General features: G+C 43.8%; 1 non-coding gene across 1 annotated transcript; it reads right to left on the bottom strand.

Annotated features, from left to right (window-relative positions):
* Positions 1-9,239: 9,239 nt before the first annotated feature.
* On the bottom strand, positions 9,240-9,314 carry Trnas-gga (transfer RNA serine (anticodon GGA)). Its single transcript has one exon. It is a non-coding gene; the product is annotated as a tRNA-Ser (tRNA).
* Positions 9,315-9,764: the final 450 nt, after the last annotated feature.

Below are 9,764 nucleotides of genomic sequence, written 5' to 3'. Positions count from 1 at the left end.
TACGGGTTTAGCTAACAGCATACATTCAGGTGACATAAGTCTTGGGATAGCGATCTGCACATATACAGATGGAGGTAGTATAGCGTACACAAGGTATAAATGGGCGGTACATTGGCGGAGCTGTTATTTGTTTGTACTAGGGTGATTCTTGTGCAAATGTTTAAGATTTGATTATGGCTGCACAGCGGGAATCAACACACCTATAATGCGATATGTTAATTCAAACTAGACGCATGGAACGTTTTAGTATGCCGAGAGCACCAAATTTCAGGCATTTAGCTCTCACCACAGACAACGCAGTACCCGACGGAGTTCGCTTAACGACCGAGAGAAGCGGTGTTTTTGTAAGCACACAAGCAACATTGCGTGAAATAACAGCAGAAATGTGCGACGGATGTATCAGTTAGGACAGTGTGGTGAAATATGGGCGATGGCAGCAGAAGACCGACTCGAGTACCTTTACTAATATCATATCGGCTGCAGCGCCTCTCCCGAGCTAGTGGTCATATCGGTTGAACTTTAGTTGAGTGGAAAACCGTGGCCTGTCAGATGAATCCCGATTTCAGATGGTGAGAGCAGATGGTTGTGTTCGAGTGTTGCGCAGACTCCACGAAGACGTGGACCAAAGTTTCCACCAAGGCGCTGTGCAAGCTAGTGGTGGTTCAATAATGGTGGGGGCTGTGTTTATGTGGAATGGCCTGAGTCCTCTGGTCCAAATGAACCGATCGCTGGCTGGAAATGGTTATGTTCGACTACTTTGAGATCATTTGGAGACTTAGACTTTATGGATGATAATGTGACATGGCACTGGGACACGAATGTTCGCAATTGACTTGAAATACATTCTGTACAATTCGAACGAATCATTTGTCCATACCGATAGGCCGTCATAAGTGCCGACGAACATTTTTGGTATACAATCGAGAGGTCACTTTGTGCACAAAATCCTGCACCAGCAGAACTTCTGCAGTAACTGACTGCTATACAGGGTGTTACAAAAAGGTAGGGCCAAACTTTCAGGAAACATTCCTCACACACAAAGAAAGGATATATGTTACGTGGACATGTGTCCGGGAACGCTTACTTTCCATGTTAGAGCTCATTTTATTACTTCTCTTCAAATCACATTAATCATGGAATGGAAACACACAACAACAGAACGTACCAACGTGACTTCAAACACTTTGTTACAGGAACGTTCAAAATGTCCTCCGTTAGCGAGGATACATGCATCCACCCTCCGTCGCATGGAATCCCTGATGCGCTGATGCAGCCCTGGAGAATGGCGTATTGTATCACAGCCGTCCACAATACGAGCACGAAGAGTCTCTACATTTGGTACCTGGGTTGCGTAGACAGGAGCTTTCAAATGCCCCCATAAGTGAAAGTCAAGAGGGTTAAGGTCAGGAGAGCGTGGAGGCCATGGAATTGGTCCGCCTCTACCAATCCATCGGTCACTGAATTGCGTGCGGATTCTCGTCAGCGCACACACGCTGATTGCGAAAATTTACAATTTGATCACGTCGGAATGAAGCCTCATCCGCAAAGAGAACATTTGCACTGAAACGAGGATTGAGACATTGTTGGATGAACCAGTCGCAGAAGTGTACCCGTGGGCGCCAACCAGCTGCTGATAGTGCCTGCACACGCTGTACATGGTACGGAAACAACTGGTTCTCCCGTAGCACTCTCCATACAGTGTCGTGGTCAACGTTACCTTGTACAGCAGCAACTTCTCTGACGCTGACATTAGGGTTGTCGTCAACTGCACGAAGAATTGCCTCGTCCATTGCAGATGTCTTCGTCGTTCTAGGTATTCCCCAGTCGCGAGTCATAGGCTGGAATGTTCTGTGCTACCTAAGACGCCGATCAATTGCTTCGAACGTCTTCCTATCGGGACACCTTCGTTCTGGAAATATGTCTCGATATAAACGTACCGCGCCACGGCTATTGCCCCATGCTAATCCATACATGGAATGGGCACCTGCCAACCCCGCATTCCTAAACATTGCACTGACTGCAAAACCACGTTCGTGATGAACACTAACCTGTTGATGCTACGTACTGATGTGTTTGATGCTAGTACTGTAGGGCAATGAGTCACATGTCAACATAAGAACCGAAGTCAACATTACCTTCCTTCAATTGGGTCAACTGGCGGTGGATCGAGGATGTACAGTACATACTGACGAAACTAGAATGAGCTCTAACATGGAAATTAAGCGTTTCCGGACACATGTCCACATAATGTTTCCTGAAAGTCTGGCCGTACCTTTTTGTAACACCCTGTAGAGGCAGCATGGTTCAGTATTACTGTAAGGAGCTTCCAGCGATTCGTTGAGTCCACGCCACTTAGAATTGATGCAATACCCCGGGGAAAAGGAAGTCCGGCATGATTGTAAGAGGTATCCCATGACTGTTTTTAGCTGACTGGAATATCCAGACATTTGGTAAACAGATGTGGCCCACGATAAGTTGTGAAGTGCCAAGACAGACGCGGAAGAATACGATATCATCAGCAGAAGAGCCCTGGCGAGACGTGGAGCAGCCCGCGACCTGAGAGGCGCGCCTGCCCGGATTCCGACAGATGGCGGCCATCCATCAGCAGCCGGTAAACAAGCGGCTGCTCAGGCTCGGTCTCGGCTTTCAGCCGCCGTCGCTTCGCGCCCGCTGCCGCCGGCCAACACGCAGACGAAAATAATAAAACCCCTCCAGTGTGCCGCATCGCGCGCTCTGGGGAACTGCAGTTAGGCCAGCGCATCCATCTCAGAGAGACGACTAGATCGGAAAGCGTCTCTGTCCTATCCTCAGACAAACCGCACTATCGGCACTGAAGTAATTTCTCATGTGGAGTAAATAATTTTTGGTACCAATCACATCTGTGCTTCAAGCATATGCTGTTTTGTGCTTCAGAAACTCTCTCATACACGTATTTGCCGAGTTGCGTCCAGGGTTATACTTTTTAGCGGTACATGGATAAAATGTCCATACAAACATACAGGGAAATTTAGCTGCGCCTAGTGAAGGGTTTTCTGTAGCCCCCAAAGCCTTCAAAAACCACACGCGAGAATTTCAGATTCTCTAGCTGGCTACGTGCAAACTGTTAGGCCCACATGTCAACGGCGTAGCCGCATTGGTAACGCCAGTTCCCGTCGGATCACCGGAGAAGCCACTGTCCAGCTTGGCTAGTACTTGGCTGGGCGACCGTCCGTGTCTACCTAGCGCTGCTGGGAAGTTGGAGTGTACTCATCCCTTGTGAGGCCAATTGAGGAGCTACTTCGTTGAGAAGTATCAGCTACAGTCACGAAAACTGACAACAGCCGGGAGGGCAGTGTGTGGACCACATACTCCTCCATATCCACGTCTAGTGACTCCTGTCAGCTGTGGTGGATGACGCCACTGACGGTCCGTACCATTGGGCCTTTTGAGGCCTGTTCGGATGGATCTTAGATTACTTTACTAATTAGTCCTGTAGGATCTTTTCGTAGAAAATTTAATGTAGTTAAATTTTGTGTTGGCAGACGATTTTGCTTGAGGCAACTGTTTTCGAGTTATTCGCAAAAACGAGTCTGAAGATCATATTTTTCTTAAATAATTCGAAAACTATGACATCTAGCGAAAAATATCCCAGTATAAAATTTGACTATATTAAATTTCCTACAAGAAGGTCCTGTTGATTATTTCTGTGGGACTGATACTTTGTGTTTAGTGAGTGAGAGAATATGAAAGTCTAGTGCATGTTATTTGAAAGCATTACAGGCTGCATGAAACCCGTAGGTAGGGGCAACTGAATCACCCTGAATATATAAAAAAAATCTTTTTCAAGCTATTAATGAGTTTACTGACCACAGCTTTCCAGGTGAAAAACAGGGTCCTCATTACACTCATTCAAGAAAGGTTTTGACTCACTGTATTAGTTCAGGCCGAGATTAGCGTAAGTATATGATTAGTTGTAAGCTGGAGTTGTAGGTGACCTTCTGGTACTGGTAGGTCCATACGTTCTCGCAGCAAGTCTTACAGTTGCTGTCTGGCACTTTATTCAGAACACTGTCCTACACTTGATGAGTCCCTGGAAAGACGAAGAACCATGTTGTTTGTCCATGTTGGGACTCCACCACATTTTAATGCCCTTGTTCGAGATGCAATGGCTGATAACTACCACAACAGATGGATAGTTAACAGAAGACCAGTTTCATGGCATTCACATTTTTCCGCCCTCAGTCCTGGGGCACCTTAAACAGGCAACGCGGTTACAGAAACTCTTCATCGATGTATCATCGTCGCTTATTAAATCATTCGACACATCAGAGAGTATTTAAAAAGGTGCGACAGCCCATGCGGGGGCAAGTGGAAGGAGGAGATCTTAAAAATGTGTTTTGGGTTCCTGAGTTGCTGACACTTTCAAGCTGAAAATGTATAACTCATGTACTAAACATCAAATTCATTAATTAACTAAAGATATTTGTCCGTTTGTCAATATGTACCTTATTGTTTTATTATAAGGAACAAGTCCCCAAAGAATGTAAAAGAATTTTTGAATCACCGTATCTAAGTAGTATATCTCAAACAGGAAACTGATAAATTTAGCTCTGAGCAGGCACACGTAGAGGAAATATAACTGAAGTTTAGAAGAATAGTTAATAAAACTATGCATACGTATGTACTTAGCTGCATACTTCGTGCCGGAAGGAAACCTCCAGGGCCGGGCGGAGTGGCCAAGCGGTTCTAGGCGCTACAGTCTGGATCCGCACGACCACTCCGGTCGCAGATTCGAATCCTGCCTCGGGCATGGATGTGTGTGATTAAGTAGTTCTAAGTTCTAGGGGACTGATGACATCAGAACTTAAGTCCCATAGTGCTCAAAGCCATTTGAACCATCCAGGACATGCAGCCCTTGTAAACAGTCTTCCAAAGAACCAGGTGTAAAACAAAGCATAGGGCTGCAGACAGAGAAATGCTAAATTAAACGCGATTGGCTGACAAAAAGGCTAAGTGTGAAGTCTTCAGAGACTACCATAGCAGAATATCATTGAAAGGCCTTTCATAAAACCCAAACTAGTGCTCGACATATGTAAGTGATTGTGTCCAGACTCTCAGGGACGAGGCAGGAACTGAAATATAGAGTAGTAAAGGAAAAGTAGAAAAGGCGAACTCCGTTTTCAAATGTTCCTTTACAAAGGAAAATCCATGACTATTGAACTAATTTAATTCTAGCACCGCTGCAAAGTTGAGTGGAATAGATACTTGTGTCAGCTGCATTGAAAAACAGCATAAACGTTAAAATTGAACAAAGCTCCAAAGCTCAGTGGAATCTCTATCGGACTCTATCGTTATTTGCGTCTCAGTAAGCCCCCCCCCCCCCCCCCCTTTTAACCACAGTCCACCATAGATCCCGCGAATAAAAACCTGTATCAAATGGTTGGAAGAAGGCATAGGTCACATCCAACTACAAGAAGAAAAGCGCGAGTGATACACAAAACTACCGGAACATATCTTCGTCATCCATCTGTTGTAGTACCTTTGACGACATTCCGAGCTGAAACGCAATGGTGCACTTAAAACAATTCTTATTAATTATTCAGTCTCAGCTGCAGATTCTTAATTACATGTTTTGTTTCGATCACTGTGGATCGTCTTCAGATCTAAAACATTTACAGTAAGCGGAAAGGAATTGTACATAAACGTATTAATTGATTCTGTTTTTTAGCACCCTGAAACAATCAAGACGGCACTTTTTCGATCTCTGTGTAATAATTTTTTAAAACTTCCATTAAGCCAGCAAAAGGGAGCAAAATAATGGCTATTATAAAACAGGTTGCAGTAAGCAATCGTTATCCAGTTCAACAGTAAGTTACTACAAATAACTGGATGACAACAACAACGCAAAATCAATGTTAGTACGCAGACAATTGAACAGGAAGACTAGAAAATTCAGAAATTATTGCCATACAATTTGCGTATGGATTTCAGTCTAATAACATTATTCACTTCAAACTGAGGTGTCGTATGAAAAAAAGTCTCGAAATTCATGGCAGGGGGTTTGTATAAACTAGAACCCAAACTGTGCAAAGGTTATATAGGTCAGATAGGTAGGACGTTTGAAATACGCTTCAAAGAGCACGCTTCAATTCTTAGTAGTAAAAAAACATATGATAAGCATCTTCTAAAATCGAAACATCTTGTTGGAACCATTGATACGTGTTTAGAAGTGCTGCACAATGAACCTAAGGGACCCCTCCTGACAATCTTAGACGAAACAGAGTTTCTTATACACAATAAATCAGTAGAAGTATTTTATTAACACTGCATTCTTAGAAACTGTGAAGGCCGCTTCCAGTCGTCCACCTGCGAGCCGTACAACACCATTAAGCAAAAGCAAATGCAATCAACCGTAGCTGTCACATCCTGTTCCACGGAACATGAGTTGCGGTATATGGTCTCACTTTTACAATTCATTTTTTTACACTTTTCGTGGTTTTATGCTTTCAATATTTTTAACCATTAATATTACACTTAACTAAGTTCTTGGTGCTATCCGTAATTCCATTTATATAATTTTACGATCTTTGGGTTTGTTTCTATTTCCACATGCGTTGTTCTATATTTTCAATATTTTAACGAGAATTTTTAAACAATTTTCTTTTTGTATTTTCAGAGTAAGACGTTATGATTTCATACTTCCAGTGTTTCACGCTTTTCATATTGTTGATTGTTGTTGTGGTCTTCAATCCTCACACTAGTTTGATGCAGCTCTCAATGCTACTCTATCCTGTGCAAGCTTCTTCGCCTCCCAATACCTGCTGCAACCTACATCGTTCTGAAGCTGCTTAGTGTATTCATCTCTTAGTCTCCCTCTACGATTTTTACACTACATGCTGCCCTACAATACTAAACTGGTGATCCCTTGATGCCTCCGAACATGTCCTACCAACCCATCCCTTCTTCTAGTCTCCATCTACATCCATACGGCGCAAGCCACCTGACGGTGTGTGGCGGAGGGTACTTTGAATACCTCTATCGGTACCGCACCGACCATTGAACTAATTTAACTCTCGGACCGCTAAAAAGTTGAGTGCAATACACACTTGTGTATGCTCATGGCTGTAACGAATCGTGCAGCCACGTCTCGATCCCTGAGTCAACAGATGGGGACGTTTCCAAGACAACAACCATCTGCACGAACAGTTCAACGACGTTTACTGCAGCACGGACTATCAGCTCGGAGACCATGGCTGGGTTACCCTTGACGCTGCATCACAGACAGGAGCGCCTGCGATGGTGTACTCAACGACGAACCTGGCGAAACGTCTTTTTTTTCGGATGAATCCAGGTTCTGTTTACAGCATCATGATGGTCGCATCCGTGTTTGGCGACATGGCGGTGAACGCATATTGGAAGCGTGTATTTGTCATCGCCATCCAATTCTCTCACCAATTGAAAACGTCTGGTCAATGGTGGCCGAGCAAGTGGCTCGTCAAAATGCGCCAGTCACTACTCTTGATGAAATGTGATATCGTGTTGAAGCTGTATGGGCAGCTGTACCTGTACACGCCATCCAAGCTCTGTTTGACTCAATGCCCAGGCGTATCACCGCCGTTACTACTGCCAGAGGTGGTTTTCTGGGTACTGATTTCTCAGCATCTATGCACCCAAATTGCGTGAAAATGTAATCACATGTCAGTTCTAGTTTAATAAATTTGTCTAATGAATACCCGTTTATCATCTGCATTTTTTCTTGGTGTAGCATGTTTAATGGCCAGTAGTGTAAGTGACGACAACGGACTGTGTTTTTTCGTTTTTTGAGAGTTGGCAACACTAAGTGGCATTGGGGAAATCCCCTGAGCTGAGCAAGTGCCGCGGGAACACGGTAATACGGTAACTCGCATTGTAGTATGCAGATACGCGAAAAATGTCGATAAGAAACCTCGCCAAAAGTGCGAGCAATGTGATGTAATCAGTTTCCTGCTCGCGAAAGGGGAAACACCTACTGAATTTCTTTCGTGATTCAAAACATTTAACGGTGAACGTGTTATGAACAAAACGGATGTGTTTAGCTGGCGTAGGGAGTTTAATGGATGTTGAACAAATATTCGTGATGAACAGAGGAATGGAATGCCTTCCATTTTAACTGATGAGTTGATGCAAGAAATGGAGGAAACTGTTTGTGAAGATCGCCGATTGACAGTGAGTGAAAATTCTGCGATGTGTCCACAATTCCCCTTCACAAGGCACAAGGCACTCATAGAAACGCAGGGATACCGGAAACTGAGCGCAAGGCGGGTGCCAAAACAGATCACAGAGCAACAGAAGGAAAATCAGATGAATGATCAACTCGAGTTTCTTGAGAGACTTGAACTGGAGAGTGAGTATTTCTGAGCTCTATTGTAACTGGAGATGAAACGTGGGTGGCTCATTACACGCCTGACACAAAATGACAGTCGTCACAGTCGTGTCCGCAGTCCCAAGAAATTCTTCCTCATAACTTCGGGCAAAAAAGTAAAATAAAATAAAATTAAAAAAAACAAACATGGTGTTAGTGTCTTGGGACCGAAAAATACGTCATTCTGACCAACATTTTGCCTTGTAGGAAGGCCATTAATGCACAAATATATTGTGCGACCTAAAAAAAACTCAAAAACGGCATTCAAACAAAAGGAGGGGAATGCTGACGAGAGGTGTGTGCACGTTGCATGAGAGCGCCTGTCCTCACCCAGTTTTAGCCACCAGCTCGCTCTTGGACTCATTTGGTTGGTATTTTTGAACCGCCACCCGTGTTACCCCGACTTCGCGCTTTCAGGTTATCATCTTTTCCGCTCCCTGAAGGCACACGTGAGTGGAATTAAAGTTTCAACTAACAGGTAGGTCCATAAGGAGGTTCCGAAATGGGTGTAGGAACAGGCGGGAAAGCTTGTGCCACAGCTCACCACATGCACTGAATGGGATGCCGATTATGCCGAAAAGTAGTCAACTAGTGTACCAACAACACCCTCCAGGTTTTTGAAATACATTTTTTTCTAAGGATTATATTATATTATATTAGATTCATTTTCGTTCCAAAGACCCAAAAATGAGGCGATTCTCGTGGGTGTAGAACAAGTAAGAAAATATAACATATAAAGCATGAAACATTTGAAATAATACTCACTTACATGATCATTTGCCACTAGATTGTCAAAATATGTGAATAAATTACAGTAAACTGGAACTGCTAATGAAACTTCCTGACAGATTAAAACTGTGTGCCCGACCGAGACTCGAACTCGGGACCTTTGCCTTTCCCGGGCAAGTGCTCTACCAACTGAGCTACCGAAGCACGACTCACGTCCGGTACTCACAGCTTTACTTCTGCCAGTTCCTCGCCTCCTACCTTCCAAACTTTACAGAAGCTCTCCTGCGAACCTTGCAGAACGAGCACTCCTGAAAGAAAGGATATTGCGGAGACATGGCTTAGCCACAGCCTGGGGGATGTTTCCAGAATGAGAAATTTTTCACTCTGCAGCGGAGTGTGCGCTGATATGAAACATTCTGGAACTGCTAATGTTTACAGAATTAATACACTGTCAGAATGAAACATAGTTATAAACTTTAATAAATTTATCATACACAAAATACTTAATCTTGACTGTTGTGACCCACTGGTGCCAAGACGGATATCTAACGAACTTTTTACATAAGCCGATCCAACAAAAAATGTTCAAATGTGTGTGAAATCTTATGGGACTTAACTGGTAAGGTAATCAGCTTACACACTACCTAACCTAAAT

The sequence above is a fragment of the Schistocerca gregaria genome, chromosome 4 (assembly GCF_023897955.1).
Source record: "Schistocerca gregaria isolate iqSchGreg1 chromosome 4, iqSchGreg1.2, whole genome shotgun sequence".
Lineage (NCBI taxonomy): Eukaryota > Metazoa > Arthropoda > Insecta > Orthoptera > Acrididae > Schistocerca > Schistocerca gregaria.
The sequence above is the reverse complement of the archived record's forward strand: the minus strand, read 5'-3'. Positions and strand labels throughout refer to the sequence as shown.